At 37.4% G+C, this 21,947-nt stretch overlaps 1 pseudogene across 3 annotated transcripts in view; it reads right to left on the bottom strand.

Annotated features, from left to right (window-relative positions):
• Positions 1-301: 301 nt before the first annotated feature.
• LOC104599378 (transcription initiation factor TFIID subunit 8 pseudogene) overlaps positions 302-21,947 on the bottom strand; it is a 44,282-nt pseudogene continuing 22,636 nt past the window's right edge. Inside the window, exons 2-4 of one of the 3 annotated variants that reach the window (XR_016083961.1) lie at positions 6,857-7,226; positions 5,336-5,395; positions 302-661 (exon numbers count right to left, since the gene is read on the bottom strand). The product of XR_016083961.1 is annotated as a transcription initiation factor TFIID subunit 8 pseudogene, transcript variant X2 (transcript). The remainder of the gene's footprint in view (positions 662-5,335; positions 5,396-6,856; positions 7,227-21,947) is intronic. The other 2 variants (XR_016083960.1, XR_016083962.1) reach the window with 2 other exon arrangements.

The following is a 21,947-nucleotide window of genomic DNA, read 5'->3' as shown; positions in this document are numbered from 1 at the left end:
ACACCGTACAGCAGATACAGATTATTTAAGCATGTCTATATTTAGCACCGACCATCATCCACCAGTTTAGGACATATTCTCTCGAACATCACCCGTGAATAATAAAGTATGGAAGATGTTCCGGGATGTGACTGTTAGGTCTGTGTAAGGAGCAGATCCCGTCTCCATTTTCTATATTTATTTGGTTCAGTAAGATCAAAATTTTTGTCGGGGGTTAACGGCATAGTCATCGACAAGACATTCATTGGCCAGCTAAAGTTGTCTCGTCCAAGACTCCAAGTTATCCATGCAATGCAAATAATTTCTGGAAATTGAGTTTCGTTTTTCACAAAGCTACTGTTCAAATAATTGGTAACATTACAATTTACAAATCTGGAAGAACATTAAACCTCGAATTTGCAAGGCAATTTCTATGTAGAACAAGACGATTTCTATTAAAGCTAACAAAGCCATGTATAAATGTATCTTCTGCATCAATGGCAGGCCTGTCCATGTTCTTTTTAGCTACCCAATTGCTTGGATAGGCTTAATCTCAACCTTTTTCCAACAGCTATTCCACGAATCCCATCAAATGGCGGGAGATCAGTGCAACACGCAATTTCAGTTTTGATCAGAGATAATAACGGGCTTATCGGTATGTGCATATTGGAGTTGGGATCACCTGCAATCAGAACACATTAACACCCTCCCAAGTTAATGACACCACACATTTCATACATGATGGCTCTCTTTTATTGTTACGAGTAAAGATGTAAATTGGGTTGTGCTGCCTGCAGCTTGATATGGCCTGTCATGATTTTGGACTCACTTGGCATAATGGCACACAGGCCGTGTCAAGTACAGTACTATCGTGTGGGTCGTGCTGTGTTAGGGGTTTTAGGTCCATGGGTCGATATGACACAACATGACTATGCATGCCATGCTGCTCGTGGCCCACATGCCGGGATGGAGCACAGCATAGCCCATGGGCCCGTAGTGGGCTGAGTGTGGCCTGCCCGATCCTCAACGGTTAGTTTCAGTTTTTTGGAGGGGTTTTTTACAAAAATACTCCCAATAGCTATAAACAGCTATACAAGGGGTATTTATGTATTTTGGCTTTGAGGGGGGAAAGAATGACAAAAATGCCTCCCAATAGCTATATAACAATTAATTTGGAAGGCATTTTGGATAAAATGATAAATGACTTTACAATGACTAAAGTACCCCTCCCAAAAAACTAAAAAATTATTAGTTTTTAGGGTATTTTGTGCAATTAAATTATTTTCAATTCCTATAAATAACTCCACTATGCACCATTCTCATCACACTAATTCAGCAATTCTCTTCTCATATTCTCTAAAGCTTTATGCTCTCACTCTCAAATCTCAATACCCTCTCTCTCTACTATCCAATTCTCAACTCTCAAGTCTTGACTTTTTTCAAGTTTCAACAAGAAGGCGGCTTGCTCTAATATCTCTAGTTAGCAATTTGGGAGGTTTGGACTTAGAGGCTTTAACTATTGAAATCAAACTAAGATTTTGAACTAGCAAACTAGGTGAGTACAATTAAATTAATTTTTATTTTTTTAGAATTAAAAAAATGGCAAACTCCTCCCAAAACCAATTCCCCAACATGTTCAATGCCGATGATGTTCAGTCGCAACATGATAGCATTAGCATTGATATAGATGCTACTAACACTGTTGGAAATCCCACCCTTAGTACTACTATTGAGACTATGAGAAAGTAAAAAAAAGGAACTAAATTGACTAACCAAGTTTGAAAATTATTTAAAATAGAGGACGTTGAGGGGAAGGAAAAAAGGGTCGTTTGCCAAAAATGTAGAAGTGACTTTAGGTATTATAAAAAGAGTGGTACTGGCCACTTGGGTAGACATTTGCTCACACATGAAAAACAAGAACAAGAAGGAAAAGAAAAAGAAAAAGAATAAATCACAAACACAAATTGGGTGTAGGGGTTTTGGAACTTTTAAATATTGACAAAAAATAGGCAAGACTTCAAAAAATATATTATACATGCTGAACAACCATTTTTATTAATTGAGGATATTAAACTTGAAAAATTTTTACATAATTCTGTAAATCCTCAATTTAAAAAAGTTTCTAAAATTACTATTAGAGCATATGCTTTGAAATTTTTTTATTCATATAAACAAAATTTAATTTATATTTTATCAAATCTTAATTCTAGAGTTGCAATTACTATTGATATTTGAACTTTTTAATACAAGTTATATTTGTGTTATCGATCATTTTATTGATGAAAACTAGTTTTTACAAAAAAGAATTTTAAGTTTTATTAGGCTTAAATGGCCATGACCACATATTGGCCCAACTATTGTTGTAAGTATTTTAAATACTTTACATGCTTATGGAATTGACAATAAACTTTTTTTCTATTAGTTTTGATAATGTCAATAATAAAGATTCAACGATAAATATTTTAAAATCTCAATTAAAATCATGTTTAAATGGTAAATTATTTCATATTAGATGTGCATGTCACATCTTAAATTTATGTATTCAAAATATTTTAAATATTATTTCTCATCATATTTCTAAAATTAAAAATTGTATTATATATATATATATATATATATTAAAAGTTCAAGATCAAAAAAACAAGAATTTAAATATTTATGTCATAATTATCGTTTGAAGTATAAAAATTGTATGTTAGATGTTCAACATAAATGAAATTCTACCTATTTTATGTTAGAAAGTTGTATTTTCTACAAACAAATTCTTACTGATTTTTATAATACAAAAACACCACATGATATTATACTTGAGGAAGAATGTGAAATGACAATTTGTATAAAAGATTTTTTACACAATTTTTATGAAACAACTATTGAATTTTCAGGTGTCTATTACCTAACTAGTTGTCTTTTAGTTAATCAATTATTTATGATTAGTGAATGTTTTGCAAAATATAGAATAAATCCAGAATTTAAACATATAGTTGAAGTAATGGAAAATAAATTTAAAAAATATTGTGAGAACATTTCTCCTATTTAGCTGCACTATTAGACCCTAGGATTAAGAAAGACTGTTTAGATATTTTACTTGATTCATATTGTGAAAATATGAATATTGAAATTAGAAATTAAAAAGAAAAAAACTAATGATTTATTATTTAAAATGTATGATTGATATGAATCTCAAATGATAGGGCATAAAAAATTTGCAACTTGTATAGGTGCAACTTTCACTTCTAATATAACTAGTTCCAGTAGTGGAAAAGACAGAGTTCGGTCTCTATTAAGTATGAGGCAGAAATCTACTACCACCTCATCAACAAGTTCATTTATTAAACTTAATTTTTATTTACAAGCAAATTTTTCTCCTATAAGTGATTCCTTCGACTCGGAAGGAATGGATAATTTTGATATTTTAGCTCGATGGAATGGGCATGAAAAAAATTATTCGATCGTTGTTGCTAATGGCACATGTCTACTAACCCTTCCGATGTCAACAATTACATCGTTGTTTTGTTTTAGTGCAAGTATTATGGTGTTAGATAACAAGAGAAACTACATGAATGATAAAAGTCTGGAGATGTACATCTGCTTCAAAGATTGGCTGGATGTTAAGGATAGATTACAAGACAAAGGAGGGCATGACACTATACATGATGATTCACCTGAAGCAAATTATCAAAATCAAGATGGAGATGGAGGTGAAACTTGAAGAAAAATGATGAAGGCAATATTTATAATCAATAATTTTGTAACATTTTTAAAATTATTGTAAATTTTGTTATTCAATTTTATTTACATTATTTGTTATTTTTTTCAATAAGGTAATTTTTTATTTTCAACTTGTAATTGTATTATATTTTTTATATTTTACTCCATTTTGTTATGTATTTTTTTACCATTGTGGCATTATATTGTTCAAGTTTTAAATTTAAATGAAATAAAATTTCAATTTTTCTTCCAATTTGTTGTCCATTTTGTATTTTATTAAGTATTTTTTCATTTCTTTGTTAGAAGTTTTATTTTTTCAATTTGTTCCCCAAAGAAAGATAAGTATTTTAGTTTTATTTAACAAAAAAGTTAAAAAAAATCAAAATGTCAAAAAAAAGTCTTAGCGATCTGGCCCAGTTCAGCCTAGGATCGTAGCCCAACCTAGGCCCATAGCATGGCTTGCAACCCACTCAACCCAGAACCACAACCCGATACAGCACAAATCAGTCCCACACGGGCTCGGGCCATGGACCGTGAGCCATGTCGGGCCAACCCCCAACATATTCCAGGGGAGGGAAGCACAGCCAGGCTTGGCACAATCCGCTCTTTGTGCAAGTTGAAGCCCAGCACAGCACGGTTTACACCTTTAGTTGTGAGTTGAGATCTTCTGCCAACAAAAAACACGTTCCAACCCCCTAACACCACACATCTCACCATGATACTGGAACCCATCATAAAAGTGGGAGTGTGGGACCCACCACACTTGGATGGTCAAACAAAAGAGTACACCCAATAACGTGGATCAATGGAAACCGGTAAAGAGATGGAAATGGACAGCACCATTTAATTCACTGGAAATCTTAGCCTGTCAAAACACCCCATAAAGCTAAAAGGAAATTAACACTCATCTACTATAACAACTCATGATACACCCTCTCTGGTAAGCATGCGAACAAGCCCATAGTTAGATTTGCCCATTTCTTACATACATATCAGAATTCAGAACTCATAAAATACAACTTCCTCCCATCTCGTCCCACTTACATATCCATCTAATTAAGCCTAACCAGGATCCAAGCTTCAATAAAAAACTAGGCTTATGAAAAAAAAAACAACGATAGACAATAGTGCAGAAGTTGAACTGAACCATAAGCAACTCTTACCCCACCTACAGGACGCAGAAGAAATATGGCATCGAAGTACCACCCAGAAATAGGACAAAAACATGTTGTAGAACCAATTGAATTCTACAAAGCAATCCTTTTGGAGTTTCAAAAAGAAAACCGGAGACTGGATCACAAAACCAGGAAGGAGACTGGATCACAGGTCAAATAGACAGGCACTAGTTAAGGACTTAAGTGGCCATTCTCATGGTGCACATGAAACCCAGATTGCCCTGGGTCCAAAAAACCCGGGGAGTCCATTGCATCTGGGTCTGAAGATCCAGGGTCAACACTGTGAAGGAATTAAAGAGAAAAAGTGACTCATTTGATACCAGTAAAACAACTATAAACCAAACCTAGTAAGATTGTTCACCCAACGCCAAAACAAAACAAATAGAGAAATAAAGGGGAAAATTGCAGGTAATGTGCATTCCCAGTCTCTTTTATATATCATCATAGAACCAAAATGAGCCTACAATTACCTGCATAAGCGAAAAGAAGACTTGAAGAAAGCTTTCCCTTGGATCTGTAATACCAGCTTACTGAAAACAACGAATATAACATATCAAAAGATGATATAACTTGGAAATAGAACTAACTGCACTGCAATAAAAATAAACCTCAAGACTTGAACAATCAACCATCACCACCATCACTCCAAAAAAAAGACGAACACACGTCACTGAGAGGTGTCAAGGTTCTGTTCTGCCACCCTCATTGATATTGGATGCTTACTTGAGGCATAGGAGTTGTAATCAAACAGAGATCATTTCTTTTTGAACAAATGACGAGCAAAGATTTGCAACAAAAAAAAAGGACAAGAAAAGACACCTGGGGGTGTTCTCCAATGTGAATTGTTTTTTCTTGTTGTGAGTTCTAAACATAAATCAAAACCATCTGGTTTGAAAATAAATTGGTTCTTAAAACAGAAAAAAAAACATGTTCCTGGTTATAATGTGTTTTTGTTTCCAAAACTAAAACAAAAGGTTTTCTTGAATATCTGGCTTAAAGAACATGTTGTCTGTGGTATATAGTATAATATCATGTTTCATAAATCATATAATATCTGCAATACAGAGCTTGTTTTTCTTAAAAACCATCATTTTGATGGTTTCAAAAACATGATTTTTTTTTTTTGAAACAAAACAACTTGTTTTTGCTTCTTAAACAAGTTCAAGATTTTTTTTTTCTTGCTAATGTGACAATTTCAAAAACAAATGAAAACAAAAGCATTCATGTTGCAGAACATTCCCTAGTCTACAGCTGCCCAACTTATCATTTGATATTGGTGCATCCTAAGTTCCCAATCAATTTACGTTTTCGCTCAGTTTGGAAGGAGTATAAATACAAATATGTACAGTACAAATACATACAAAATACAAAGTTTTGCACTCTACATATTTGTATTTTTACTCCTTCAAACTGAGCCTCTGGAAAAAGTGTTCAACATTCCCCTTGAAAGAGAAACCTTTTATTCTATTGCTTGCATTAATGTAAAAGAGTTGATCACCATCATTATCATCCAAGACTTATCCCCAACTAATAAGAGGTGCTTAAAAATCATTTTACTATTTCAACCCATGTCCTTTTTGGGTCTGCCCCTAGCCCTTCTAGCGTCTTACAACTTGCAACAGAGTACTTAATAACCATCAAGCTCAACCCTAATTGGTAGCCAACAGTGACAGAAAGACCATCAAAAGTCCAAACATTTGCACCCTGACTCAATGAGGAGACCTTTCCAAAAATTAGGTTTCCTCTAGCATCCCCTATCATACTGGTTTTGTGGCAAAAGAGGAAGAACTTGTACAGGACAGGATTGAGAAACTATATCACTCAACTAGAGCCAACTTTAAGATGTTTCTGACCAGGAAGACTCCTCACAGCAAAACATGAGTCAAACTGTTCATCTTACCGTTGTAAATTTTTAACGATGAAGAAAAAAATTACAAAAAATAAAAATAAAAAATAAAAGAAGCCACAATTTAATGAACATGATCACTCACTCTGGGTCAACTTAGATGGAACCTCAAAGGAAAATCCACAAGTACCATCCATCAACATTGACGATTGACCATAGTTATTCAGGGGTCTATAAGTGCCTCAAGGACAACTCTCTCAAGATATTCCCATCATCCTTAATGAAATGCCTACAATCTTCTTCGTTAGCATGAAGATTTCCCATCCTTTGGTTCAAGCATTATCATCATAACCAAAATGGTGCCCTTGCCCTTCCATGGAAAATTTTCATTCTTAACTTTGAAAACAATGTTATTGTAAATTTACAAGCATATTTTGTGAGATTTCAAATTTTGACCAACAATGACTGCATAAATGCATTTCTAGGTGGAGAATTTTTGTACAACTTGCTCCTACCTGCATATAAACAACGAAAATGGCTGAAACACCAAAGCAGTAACATTCTAACTTGTCAACTACAGAATCCACATTAATAGCAGAATCACAATAGATCAGAGCAATGGAGCTTGCTTTTTTTTGTTGATAGATCAAGCCATGGAGCATATGAGGTAGCCATAATGAGAGATCTGAAATGGAGAGGAATCTAATCATACAATTTTTTGTTAAAAAAGTCCAATCATAGCCTCATAGGATCGGGAAAAAAATATTACTATGAAGATAAGAACCTGGCATGAAGTCAACAAGTGCTGGAAGGCATTTAGCACACCTATAACTTGTTGCATTGCAATTGACCAAAATATGGAAATTCCCAATAAACTTACCAGGAAAATTGTTGAGGCCAGATTTGTTTTAAGCTTGGCTCATTTGGATATTATAATATGCCATAAGATTAGGGGTGGCAAATGGGTGGGTTGGGTTGGGTTGGGTAAGGGTTGAATACCAACCCACCCATATTGGCCCACCAACCGACCATCACCCATCACTAATCTTTGTTTATGGGTCAAAACCCACCCTGACCCTCACCCACCCATATTGACCCACTTACCCATCCATTATGACCCTTACTGAAAAAATAGAAAATTGTATAAAATATAGAAATGCAGAAAATGTAAAAAAATTACAAAAAACAAAAAAAAAAGCAAAAACATAGAAAATGCAGAAATGTTTTCAAAAAATTTTAGAAAATGCAAAATTGGGAGGAGGAAGAGGAGGAGGAGGAGGAGGACGTTCTACCATTAAGCAAAAATCCAAGCCTTAATTTTATACCCATATACACTTATTTTCTGCAATTTTTGAATAATGAACAAAGAGAAAACTAAAAATTAAATTACAGAGAAACCAGACAAAGCATGGATTTGGTGACTAAACATTGGCAGTGATTGGTGAACAGAGGCGGGAGAGGGGAACAAGTGATTGGTGAAGCTTTGAACTTGCAAACCCTAATTTCTTGTCTTCTCTACAAATAGGCACGGGGAGAGATATTTAATCTTCTATTGGTCGGAGCATAATAGGGGTGGCGTAAAGCTTTCAGAATAGGGGTCGGAGTAGAGAGATTCAATCTTTCAGAGCCGTGTACCAACGTTTAAGGGGCAGAAGAGGTGAACAGGGGGCAGCGTGAAGCTTCGAGCATCCAAACCCTAACCCTTAATAACTTCAATCCTTGATTGATCCCTAACTAATGAAGGTGAGGAGAAGAGAGGCAATGATCGAGTAATGCTTCAAGCTTGAGAACAGACAAAGGTGAGGAGAAGAGAGGAGAAGGGAGGCAACAATCGAGTAATGCTTCAAGCCTGAGAACAGACGAAGGAGAGGAGAAGAGAGGTAGCGATTGACTAAAGCTAAGCCTAAGAACTAACGAAGGTAAGAAGAGAGAAAACGTCAAAACCCTAGACGTTTGAGAATGGCTGGTTGATAAACATTAGAAATTTCAAACCCTAAAGACTATAGACCCTCTAATGAAAGTATGAAACATCGCCCAACCCATCTGACCCTTTGCTCTAACCCTCTTGGGTACCTTTGACCCAACCCCACCTTGACCCTCTTTTCCTGACCCTAATGGGTCATTCAACCCATCTTGACCCATTGTTGTAATGGGTGGTTATGGATGGATATTTAAGTGGGTGGGTTGAGTGGGTCAAATGGGTTGGGTCAACATTGCCACCCCTACATAAGATGTTTTGAAAGTAAAAACAGACTTAACCAGAAATGGCGAGTTCCTTTCACAACATTGGTTGAACCATAAATTTCCAAGCTTCATCCAATGGTCTTTTTTTTTTCATTGGTGTCCATTGAACTGCAAAACGGTCCAATTCCCGTTCAACTGGCCATTCCGGTACACTTAAGACATTGAGATCATATCATATAAGAAATTGAGTCTAATCTATATTAAATACCCACAATAGGGACAAGGCATAAACAACGAGTTTGACACAGACACAACACTAAACTTAAGTCTCCACAACAGATAAGACATGGCCAAAAAAACAAATAAGATATGATAAATAATAAATATTATTTAATGCTTTTCTTATCAATAACAGAAAAGCTTTCATTAATCAAGAACATAATTACAATGAATACCACGAAGAGAGATACACTCTTAACTCTCTCCGAGACAAGAAAAAACAAGTTACATCACAGCAAAAAAGATTATCCCTGCCCACCCCTTGCTTAGCAAAAGAATTCGCACATCTTTTAACACGCTGAAGCTTAACTTCTTTGCCTTGAGTTACCAATTTGAACTTCTTTTTTTTTTTTTTTTGATAAATACATTTGAACTTCTTTCTTTTATTAATGTAATTCAACCAACCCAACTCCTCCTTTTGCAGCCAACAAATTACCAGCTTTGAGTCCCCTTCAATGATCAGTTTTCTGATGTTTAGCTCTTTTGCTTTCTGAACTCCCACCATCACAGCCATGATCTCATCCCTCAAGGAGTCCCCCAAACCAATTGGGCCTGAGTAGAGATCAATAACTCTCCTCTCTGCATTCCGAAACACACCACCTATGCCTGATGGGCCCGGGCTTCCCTCACTACTTCCATCAAAGTTCAGCTTGATCAACCTAGAAGTAGGAGGGGACCAAAATGGCTTAATAACATTCTTGGATAAAGATGAGTTAGCCACTTCCTTCCATTTCCTAAGCAGGTCATCAACAGGTATGCCTTCAAAACTGCTCAAAGATTTCACCCAGTGGACCATTCTTATGGTAACGGTTTCAATGAGTGCCTCTTTACTTCTCTCCTTGTCTGAAAATACTTTTTGGTTCCTTTCCTCCCAAACCAACCAGCAAACAGCTGCTCACGTGCACCTCCACAGAATCCTCCCCCTCCTTTTCCTCCAGTTGACAAAGGTAAGGTCAAACATATTATTTAATGCTTATTTCATTCATATCTACTTTGGATAGTGCTACTTTTTTCCTTTATTAAATGTTAGTCATGGGCCTTCGACTGTTGCAGCACACTTGACGCTTTATAATCTTTTATTTTGAATGGGGCAATGGCCTACTATGAGAATCTGGCTTAAATGAGCCAAATAAAGCTTGGCAAATTAATTGCTTGTTCACTCCATATGGTCCAAAGTGTACTGCTCAAAAGATCCAAACCCCACGGGCCCAGCCCCAACCTCCAATTAACCAACCTTTAGCATGCCTAGATAGCCTTCCATGAGGGTAGGCAATAGACACAAAAATACAGGAAGAGGCATTCCACCACCCTTATTGAGACATCATAAAGTGGGTACTGCTCAAAAGATCCAAGCCCCAACCTCCAATTAACCAACCTTTAGCATGCCTAGATAGCCTTCCATGAGGGTAGGCAATAGACACAAAAATACAGGAAGAGGCATTCCACCACCCTTATTGAGACATCATAAAGTGGTAGTAGATTATTAACAATTTAAAACAACTGAATTCCACCCATTAATGAAACAAAAGTGCGGCAATCACTTATTTCTATTAGTCAACAGTGTACCATGAGATAACCAAGCAGAAAAGCGAAGGGAACTCTAGAAGAGTGCCTCAAAAAATTTGGCAAGAAGCTAGCACGTCCTCCATCAGAACAAAAAAAAAGAGAGAGACGAAAAGATCTAATCAGGAGAATGGCTTTCACTACCCATCTACAAATACACCTTTTCTTATAATTTTTGAAGCTTATCAAGCTTTTTTTACAACACTTCCTTGCTTATTTCTTGTTTTTCTTTTTAGCTTCATGAAGCTACACAACGGGGGAGCCCATCCCCGAACCCATTTAACTCCCCAAACCCTGGTGGCAGCAGGATTTGATCCCAGGTCTATGTTACAAGTCAGAGATCCTACCAATTGAGCCACCATTAGTTGGTTACACTTCCTTGCATTGAACACCAAACTTTTGATTGGGAATCAGGCGTCTAAAGTTGATGTACATAGCACTACTTGTAAAATGGTTACAGAGGCTTACTGTGCAACCAAATAGCCTTTGGGGACAGGTTATTGCTGGGAAACATGGCACTAGAAACATAGGCTAGGATCTTGGCAAATCTTCTCTACCCTACAGTCATGCTCTATGGAAAGATATTGAGAAGGAGATTCATATCTTCTAAAAAAGAATTAGAGAAAAAGTCGGTTGGTAAGGGGCACAATAAATTAAGTTCTGACTGCACATATGGTGTGATGATATCTCTTTGAATTAATCGTCTCCTTCTCTATACTTGCCAACGCAAGATTTGAAAACATTGGCGAAAGAATGCTATGAGTTTTGAAGTAATTCAATCATTTCATGTCCTAAGTTCAAAAGAATTTATATTAATTGGGAAGTTAGCTCATTCATTGAACTCTTGCATAACATTCAGCAAGTGTCACCTTGTGCTGATAGGATAGACAAGAGAATTTGGGCCTGGGATAAATCTAGTTTGTTCTTCTCAAGGAACCATTCAACCTAAAAGCTTGAGTTACTAGGTGAGGTTCTTGAATAGGATTTTATTCACTAACACACCCCCTCATACAAAAGCCTATTGGTCTTGAAGCGTGGACAAGCACAGACCCACCCATACCTTGAGCTGAAATTAATTATAATGGTGATGGCGAGGATGGAATACTAGGCCACTTGATCAAACAGGCTCTGATACCATCTCAAGGAACCATTCAACCTAAAAGTTTAAGCTGTTAGGTGAGGTCCCTGAATAGGTTTTTGTTCTCTAATAGTTTTCAGTGCAATCTTTGCTCAAGAAACTGAGTGCCCAGCCAGCTGACTCCTTCCCAAGTAAAACATATAGGTCCCTTATATACCCTCCAAAGTGGCTTTCTTAGCTTGGTCTGCAGCATTATGAAAATGCCCAACTGCAAATAATCTTCTAAGGAGGGGATAAATCTGGATAATATATCATGCATCTTTTTGAACTATATCATGTATCTTGTATGTAGGTCCCTTGTATACCCTCCAAAGTGGCTTTCTTAGCTTGGTCCACAGCATTACGAGCATGCCCAACTGCAAACAATCTTCTAAGGAGGGGATAAATCTGGATAATATATCATGCATCTTTTTTTTTTTATAAGTAATATATCATGTATCTTGTGTGAACTGGAATCAATAAACCACCACTTTTTGAACTATAGCTAGCTTCAGATACAAGCTTTGAACAGCCATATTACAAACCTTTGGAGTGGAAGGATATTTGGATTGCAGTCATTCATCTTAAGGACAGATTCCCTACCATTTATCCCCTTTCTTTTACTAAATTCAAAGTCGTATCCTCCTTTGGTGTCATGATCTAGGATTGAGGAGAGGTTTGAGGGATTCAGAAGTGGGGTTGCAGATGAACTGTTCTCTTTTTTAAACATAGTGTTCTTGGATCAGTCTTGCTTGGATAGTAGAATTTGGTTTAAAGCTCATTTTCTTGCTTGCCTTTCTTTCAATCTACTAACTTGGCAGAGTCTTTTTCTGTTAAAGAAGTATGGTGTACTCCTTTACCTCCAAAGGTTAGGGCTTTCTGCTGGGAAGTTGTTCTCCAAAAATATCAACACTATGGATTGCTTCAAAGAAAAGGCCAAATTGGTGTGTTTTCCCCACAACTAGCCTTTGCTTGAGTAGTGATGAGATGGTAAGACAACATCTATGAATCACATGACCATATGTATTTTATATTTTGGTTTGATTCTCCTCTCTCTGGTTGCAGGTAAACTCCTCCTTTGAGTATGGTGAACCTTTTTGACACTAGCTTCTTCCGAAAACCAAAGAAGAGGGGCAAGTTAATGTGGAGAACAACAAGAGCATCTATTCTGTGGTTGGTTTGGGAAGAAAGAAGCAGGATTTTTTTACGACAAGAAAAATAAAAAAGAACTTATAGAAGACATTATCTTCAAGATGATACAAAAGTTGAAAACCTTGGATCTATTCAAGGTCTTCATTGCAGATGAGATGATTAGAGGTTGGAGTGTCATTGCTAGTTCATCATCCTCAATTCCTATCATTCAAGAAAATTGGTCTCCACCTTTATAGCATAGTGTAAAACCGAATTTTTGTGGAAGCTTTGTAGTAACTCAAGTCTTTCTGGAATTCAGGGTGTTTCTAGAGATGGGGAAGAAAGTGTTGCGACCCTTTACTCAGGCCCAATTGGTGTAGGTGACTCACAAAGAGCAGAAACAGTGGCCCTACTCCAAGGTTTTAGATTGGCTAAACAGTTGGGACTACAACAGATAGAGGTGGAGGGAGACCCCAAGTTGGTAATGATGCAAACAAATAGTTTGTGAACCTGGACCTTTAGACAACCTGTTAGGGAAATCATGATCCTAAAAAGCGAGACTGGGGTACCATTTAGGTGGACTAGACAATCAGCAAATGGAATGACTAACACTTCAGCAAAGCAGCAAAGAGTCTAGTGAAAGGGAGGGGAGCAGAAGTAAAGTAGGTAGTTAGGAGTAGAGTGTAGGGGGCAGGTTAACTTGGAAAAATGAAGATTGTGAGTTGGAACGCGAGAGGCTTGGGAAATGTAAGGAAGAGAGCTTTAATAAGGGATGTCCTAAGGAAAGAAGACCTGGATATTTTTCTAATTCAGAATTCTAAGCTCACAACCTTTGACAACAGGTGGGCTAGAAGTGTGTGGACAGCAAGTGGTCTTAGCTGGGCAAGCCCTTCTTGGGGAAGGATGAGGTTATGGAGGGAATTGAATAATTGGTTGGAAGATTTTCACACTATCAAATTTAAACAAGTGACTGATGGGTATGAATGGGGTTTGATTAATATAATATCTATGGCCCTAATGGTTACAGAGAAAGGAATGAGTTGTGGGAAGAGTTGGGTGATATCAGAGGACTTTGGGAAGGACCATGGTGTTTTGAAGGGGATTTCAATGTAATTCAATTCAATGAGGAGCCTAATAATGTGAGGCAAAGAACTACCACAAGTATGAGGAGATTTAATGAGTTCATCAATATTTTTGAACTTAAGGAAGTGAATCTATTATACAACAGCATCACTTGGTCCAATCTCTAGGCTGAACCAATTTGTTCAAAATTAGAGAGATTCCTTTTCATTGCAGATTCGGAGAACATAGGGGAGACAGTGTTAAGGGCACTTCCTAGAGTAACCTCAGATCATTAGCCAATCTCTATACGTATAAGGTTGGAGATCGGGGACCTTCCCCTTTTAGATTTGAGAGCATGTGGTTACATCATCCAGGATTTAGGAAGAAGTAAAGGAATGGTGGAATGAGTAGGGGTGGCAACGAGCCGAGCTTTTCACTAGTTGTTCGAGATCAACTCGTGAAAAGCTCAGTTCGGCTCGGTTTCAGCCGAGCTCGAGCCTACTAGAGCTCGACTCGTGAGGCTCGCGAGCCGGCTCGAATATATATATATATATATATATATATAATATATTTGATATTTAATATATAATATATATAATAAAAATATTATAATTCTTAATTTTTTAAATATAAAATAAAATATATATATATAATTTTTATTTTTCTAAAATATTTTTCTAAAATATAAAACGAGTCGAGCTGAGCCAAGCTCGAGCTTATGAACTCTTGACTCAAGCCGAGCTCGAGCTCAAGGTTCTGGCTCGAACCGAGCTCAAGCTCGAGCTCGAGCCTTGTAGAATAGTCTCGAGCCGAGCTCGAGCCTGGTACTATTCGGCTCGGCTCGAATCCACCCCTAGGAATGAGTATAACCCAAGGAACAATTGGGAGAGAATGAAATTCCATTGGAAGTTAAAAGGGTTAAAAATGAAAATCAAGGAATGAATTATTCAGCACTATGGAAGATAAGAAGAAAGAAAACATGAGGTGATTAGTCAGATTGAGGTGTTGGATGCAAAGGAAGAAGAAGGATGTTTTGGGGAAAGGAACAAAGAGATAAGGTGGGAGTTGAGAAAGACACTGGAGGTTTTTTTTTATTGTTGAATAGTAAGATTCGTTAAATCATATAATAAGAAAATACAACTCAGGGAGAGGCACGACACACCACCTCCACTTTAAGAAAGGAAGATGGAGGATTCCATCTATCCTTAGTTGATTACACAAAACAAAGATAAAATTATAGAGAAGCCCAGTACAAAGTAACTTGAGAAGCCCCTTGTTTTGATCTGCCCACCCAACGAAACCTAATTAGTCATAATCCTTGTGAGCCATTTAACCTTTTCTAGACCCAAGTGAGAGTATCCGAGTCAGCCAACCATCCTACAACCACCTTGGAGTCTCCTTTGATTATTAAGTTCTCCACTCCGAGTTGGTTTGCAATCTATATCCCTTGTAAGTAGCTAGAAGTTCAGCCCTCGTAGAGTCTCCTATTCCCATTAGGCCTGAAAAAAGAGAGAGAATGTTATTGTCCTCATTTCTCAAAACACCATTGATACCAGACAATCCTAGATTGCCCTGACTACTCTCATCAAAACTCAACTTGACAAAACCCTCCATGGGAGGAGTCCAAATTGCTTGAATTCTGAGCTTCTTAGAAGAAGTAAACGCCATTGCAGACAGTTCCTCCTTATATCATCAAACAAGTAACTTTTGAAAGATTCTAGCATTCCTTTCTTCCCAAATAGGAGAGTTGCTCTGATAGATTTCAACATAACTCTCCCTCTTTTTGTGGGCCACTCAAAGGTAGATGGAGAACAAATACCCAATTCCAAATAACTACAGCAAAAGAACAAAAAATCAATAAGTGGTAACAATCATCATAATGTGTTTTGCAAAGAGTACACCAATTAGGGGATAAACACATGAAAGGTCTTTTCTTATGCAGGTTAGATCTTATCGTAGTAAACTTCCCAACAAAAGACAACAATTTTTGGGGGAATAAGCCTAGACCAAACTTCTTTTACTAGGAATACCCAAGGAGAAGAACTAGAGCAAAGAACCTTTTGGAGTCAAAGTCCAAATTCTCCTATCAAGATTGAAAGGATCCAAGCAAACAAAAATCAAGTAAAAAAAGTCTCAGAAACAAAAACGGATTCATCATCCCTCAACCCTCTACGGAAACTAAAGTCCCAGTTTGCAGACAAGGGAGTAACCGAGGAGAAAAGAAAGGTAGACACAAGCTCTTTTTTATAAAGGGAAATAGAGAAGAGTGAGGGAAAAAGGTCCCTGAGGGGCAAACTGCCCAATGATTTAAAAGGTGCACCTAGGCGCATTTTAGAGTAGGTGCCTGATGCGCCTTATGCCTCAACCCAGGCGTTGCGCACCTTTTGAAAATTTGATGCTTTTTTGGTTTTTTCGAACCTAGTGGCTGGGTCAAGGGCTCTACCCCCCGGACCCCTGTGCCACACCCTCAAGGCAAGCCCAAACAAGTCCATGTTAGGGTAGTTCTCATACAAAAAATAATGATTTTATAATTTTAATTGCTTTTTAAGAAGATATTTTATCAGGATGAATGAATGAACAACATTGCCAAATATTTCATTCATTCATCCTAATAAAATATCTTCTTAAAAAGCAATTAAAATTACGAAATCATTCTTTTTTGCATGAGAACTAAGAATTTAAGACCCAAACATGGACTTGTTTGGGCTTGCCTCGAGGGGCGTGGCACAAAGGTGACTCGTAGAATCAAGAATGTAACATGTTTTGCATCACATTAGCTACTTGAAGTAATACAATTGAGGAAAAATAGAGATTGTGGGTTTTTTGTGCTTGAAAATGTTTTCAATTTTAGATAATAGGTTTTTCAAAACATTTATTTTAAAATTTAAGTTTATATTTTATATTTTTTTGCATTTTTTTGAATTTTTTGGCATTTTTTTATTTTTGCACCTTGCTTCAAAAAGGCATGCGCCTCGCTTCACGCCTTGGGCGCAACTTGACCCATACAGCTTTTTTCACCTTGCGCTTTTAAAACACTGAGACTGCCCACCCAAATGTCTTCTCAAAAGAGAACACAAGTCCTTGAGCAAGCAACACACCATACAAAGCAGAGGTTTTTAAGGAGGATACCATGAATTGCCTTCCAAGGTGTTGCAAGTGTAGCCCTTCTAGATACCTTGGCATCCCAACCATCTCTAGAATAGCCAATGGATACTAGCCACCACCTCATGTCGTAACCTCAACCCCTCTAAAGGCCTTCTTCACAACCATTTCCCTAGAAGAGTTTCATTCTTACGAGCAAGATTTCCTAATCCTAGGCCCCCTTCTTCCTTACTTCAACTAACCACCTCCCACCTAATCAAATGATCCTTCTTCTCTTGCCCTGGCTCCCACAAAAAATCCCTCATCATCTTCCCTATCTTCTTAGCTTCCCTAGTAGGAATATTAAAGACAAACAAAAAGTAAACCGACAAGATAGCAAGTGTGGATCTAATCAAAGTCACTTTACACCCCAAGGAAATATAATTCTTTTTTCCAAAGTCACCAACTTTTTTCCAACTTCTAATCACCCAAATTAATTCCAACCACACAATTCATTTCGAAATTAATTTTCAGCTTTGATGTATTTTCAAGAAATTTTATTAAATTCTTAGGGTTCCTTACCTTCCTCAAATTACACCCTTCGCAAAATATCAGTGTCATCTACAAACTGAAGGTGGGTCACCAAAACTCCGTTTCTTCCTATTCTCCACCCACTTAAGGTCTCCTCCCTATCCGCTTTTGAAATCATTCTACATAACACATTAGCAACAAGTGTAAACAGAAAGGGAGAGAGCGAGTCACCTTGTCTTAGGCCCATGCAAGCTAGGAAGAAATCCTTAACTACCCCATTGACTAGGATGGAATAAAGGCAAGAAGTGAGGTAACCCTTAATCCAATTGCACCATCTTCCCCCAAACACACACTTCACACCTCTAAGAGAAAACTCCAACCCACCAAATCATAGGCTTTTTCAAGATCCAATTTGCAGGCAAAGCCTTTATTACCCGATCTTTTCATCTCCTCAACACATTCATTTGCTATCAAAATTTCATCCATAATTTGTCTACCTTGCTCAAAATCACCTTGAGCTTGACTAATTTGAGAGGGGAGTACAGCTTTGATCCTCAAGGATAAAACCTTCATCAAAATTTTGTACATACTAGTTACCAAGCTGATAAGTATGAAATCCTTAGGATGTTAAGCAATTGTCTTCTTGGGAATAAGACCTAAAGAAGCCAACTCCGGGGCCAACAATAAAATTATCCAAACTCTCTAAAAACCTCAAAACAAATCTTTTTTAAATGCATCCCAACAATCTTAATAGAAAGGCATGGTAAATCCATCCAACCCTAGAGCCTTGGATCTATCAATTGAGAAAACTGCATGCCTGATTTCCTCTTCCTCGAAGTTTCATTCCAACCATCCCCTATCACTCAAATAGACTTAGTCTAGACCATCCACTTCCACCCAACAATTAAAGGGCTTTCTCAATATTAACTTGAAATGATCTACATAACACATGGCTATCTCTTCTTGAGAAGAAATTTCCTCTCCATCAATCTCAAGTTGTGCTACAAAACTTTTCCTCCTACATTGGCCACAACGTGAAAAAATTGTGTTCCCATCTCCTTTCTTTCTATCTTTTTTACTTTCTTCTTTATTTATCACCAACACAAAATTGATTCATTAGAGTAAAAATAAGGGATTATAGCTGATAAGGGCAGCTTTTGGATCTTATTATCAATAAAAGTAATTTTTTTACATAATTTCTAGAACAAAGTAACTTTTTAAAAGAATATATCAAAAAAGAGTAAAAATACTATTCATCTCCTTCAGCTATAATCCCTTTTTTTCTTGAAAATCAACCGTCCGTAATACACTTTGGGTTTTCACGATTAACGAGAGAGAGTTTTGTATTCCAATAAATACCACGCGTTTCTCGCTATTTATCCACACCTAACAAAAATAGGAAAAGATTTTGAATGAGGGAGGTCTTGACCTTCATGGATGTGGTCTTCACTGCAATTTTCGGTGTTGCAACTGATCCGGTCTGCCCTGGGTGTTCCTATGATGGAGAAAGATGGTGTGTCAACCAAATTCATTAGAGTTTTACACAAAAAGTCTAGGTCTGGTGACCGAATAGGGGAGAAATAATCTGATTCAGATAAGGCCTTCTCTAGGTCTAGCCCTTGATAAATAAAATATATTTGATAAAAAAAAGGGGAAGAGAAGGCCTTTCTGGCATCAGAGATAGTGGCCCCTACGACCCTATGATCCTACAGAAAGTGTTGAGTCAGTTGCTCACTACCATAGCCCTACGGAAACAAGGGAGAAAAAGGGAAGAACGAAGAACGAAGAAGAGAAGGGGAGGAAAAGAGGGGGGAAGAAGAAGGGGAAGGAGGAAAATAAGAGAAGGGGACGGTGGGCTGAGCTGGTTTGGTTCTAGTTCGTCGACTGCAGAGAATAAGCGATGGGGAGAAACAAAAGAAAGGAGGAAAATTAGTCGTGATCTCTCCAAAATGGGAAGCAGTTATCTAAAGGAAGAAGGAAATGAATAGTATTTTTACCCTTTTTTGATTTTTTTTTTAAAAGTTACTTTATTCTAGAAATTATGTTATTTTATTTTTATTGATAATAAGACCCAAAAGCTACCCTTATCAGCTATAATCCCTAAAAATAAATAGCATATACAACAAGAAGTTGTGGGCAAAAACAAGAAGCCCAAGAAAAACTATGACTATCCCACTATTTACAAAACAACCCAGAACACGGATTGCCTCTAAATCCCTTCTTTAGCTAAACCATTAGCCATATTGTTTCCAAATCTCCTAATCCACTTTATTTGGATCAACATGTCTTTAGATATCTGCTTGAAGCGCCTGAGCTCACTCCTTAGCTTTCATATTACTCCTTCCCCTTTTTCCAACCCACAACTATTTCTGAATCCCCTTCAATAATCAGCCTGTCAATCCCCATTTCTTTAGATTTTTCTACTCCACACACTGTTGCTATCAGTTCTGATCTCACCACATCTCCATGTTGAACAGGACCTGAATACATGGCTAAAATATTCCATCTTCTTCCCTTATTACCCCACCAATACCCAATGGGCCAGGATTGCCCATGAAGCTGCCATCAAAGTTTAATTTCTTCAACCCAGCACCTGGAGGAGACCAAACCTCATATACTAATTGTCTTCTAGACAAAGAATCAGAAATTATTCCCCATGATCTGAAGAAGACTTCAACCATAAAGTCCGCAAACAGCTTTAAAGTTTTCACCTAATGTGCCACCCTTAAGGTTATAACTTCGATCACAGGTTCCTTGCTTCTTTCCTTATCATAAAAAATTCTTAGGTTTCTTTCTTCCCAAATTGTCCAAGCCACTACAGCTCTAGTGCACCTCCTCATTATCCTGCCTTTTCTTTTAGAGCACCTGAAAATGTAAGAGCTAAAAAAACCTTCTAGACTACCAAGGGAAATCCATCTGCAACCAAACAGAGATGAAATCCACTCCCAAATAGAGTTAGCAAAAGGACAAGAAATTAAAAGATGAAAATCAGTCTCACCATACAGCTTACATAAGGAGCAACCAGCATAGGGACAAGCACCGATTTGGTCTTTTCCTCTTAAGCAAACAAATGTTAATGGAGCCATGGAACACTTCCCAACAGAAAGCACTAACTTCAGGAGGGATGGGTTGAGACCAGATCTCCTTGACAGGAAAGGAGAGGGGAGGTGGCTACAAGAGAATCCAGAAAGGACTTACAGGAAAAAGAACATGACTGATTGAGGGCCCACACTCTAGAATCTGACACACCATCCCCCAAGACCACTGAATTCAATAGGCTAAGTAGAGCAGAGACACTAGAAATTTCAGATTCTCCTAGATTTCTACTAAAGCCTAGATTCTAACTCAGGTTTGACTGGGAGGAGGATGAACTGATAAAACCACAAATAGGTTTCCTTTTAAACCAGGTAGAACAAAAAGATAAGGAAAAACCTCAAAAAGGGGGCATCCCCGACCCAGATATCCTCCCAAAATTTAATTCTCTGACCCAAAGCCAAATCATACCTTATGTAAGGAAGGAACATAGGAAGAATGTCATGGATGGCCTTCTAGGGAGCAGCTAGAGTAGCTCTATGCAATCAGCCTGCATCCCGACTGTTGTTTGACAGCCCATGGATACTTGAAATAACTTTAGTCCACAGCTTCTCATTTTCTTTAGGGAATCTCCAAAGCCATTTACCCAACAAAGTCAAATTCTTCAACTTAACATTTCCAAAGCCAAGTCCCCCTTCAAACTTCAGCTGCATCACCTTTTCCCACCTAACCAAGTGATCTTTCTTCCCTTCTCCAGGCTCCCAAAGGAAATCCCTCATGATCTTTTCAATTCTTTTTACCATAGCTTGGGCATCCTAAAAACCAACATGTAGTACACTGGGAGATTTGCTAGGGTGGACTTGATCAATGAGATTCTCCCTCCCAATTAAACATGATTCCTTTTCCAGCTTGCCAGCCTTTTCTTAAACCTTTCCACTACTGGGTTCTAAAAGGTAATCGATCTAGGGTTTCCACCAAGGGGCAGTCCTAAATAACACAAAGGCCAATTTCCTTTCTCACATCCCAACAAATCAGCAATTTCTCTCAAATCAACAACTTCCAAATTGATACCAGCCGCTAAACTCTTAGACTAGTTGATTTTCAAATTGGAGATCCTTTCAAAGAGTTTCACTACTAACTTCAAATTTTCTACCCTCTCTGCCTTCCCCATCACGGAAAACAAGAATGTCATCTGCAAATTGCAAGCACAAGACCAAAACTCTATCTCTTCCTATTTTCCAACCCTTTAAACAAC

Source organism: Nelumbo nucifera, chromosome 3, assembly GCF_055504915.1.
Source record: "Nelumbo nucifera cultivar China Antique chromosome 3, China Antique-T2T, whole genome shotgun sequence".
In the NCBI taxonomy this organism is placed as follows: domain Eukaryota; kingdom Viridiplantae; phylum Streptophyta; class Magnoliopsida; order Proteales; family Nelumbonaceae; genus Nelumbo; species Nelumbo nucifera.
The sequence above is the reverse complement of the archived record's forward strand: the minus strand, read 5'-3'. Positions and strand labels throughout refer to the sequence as shown.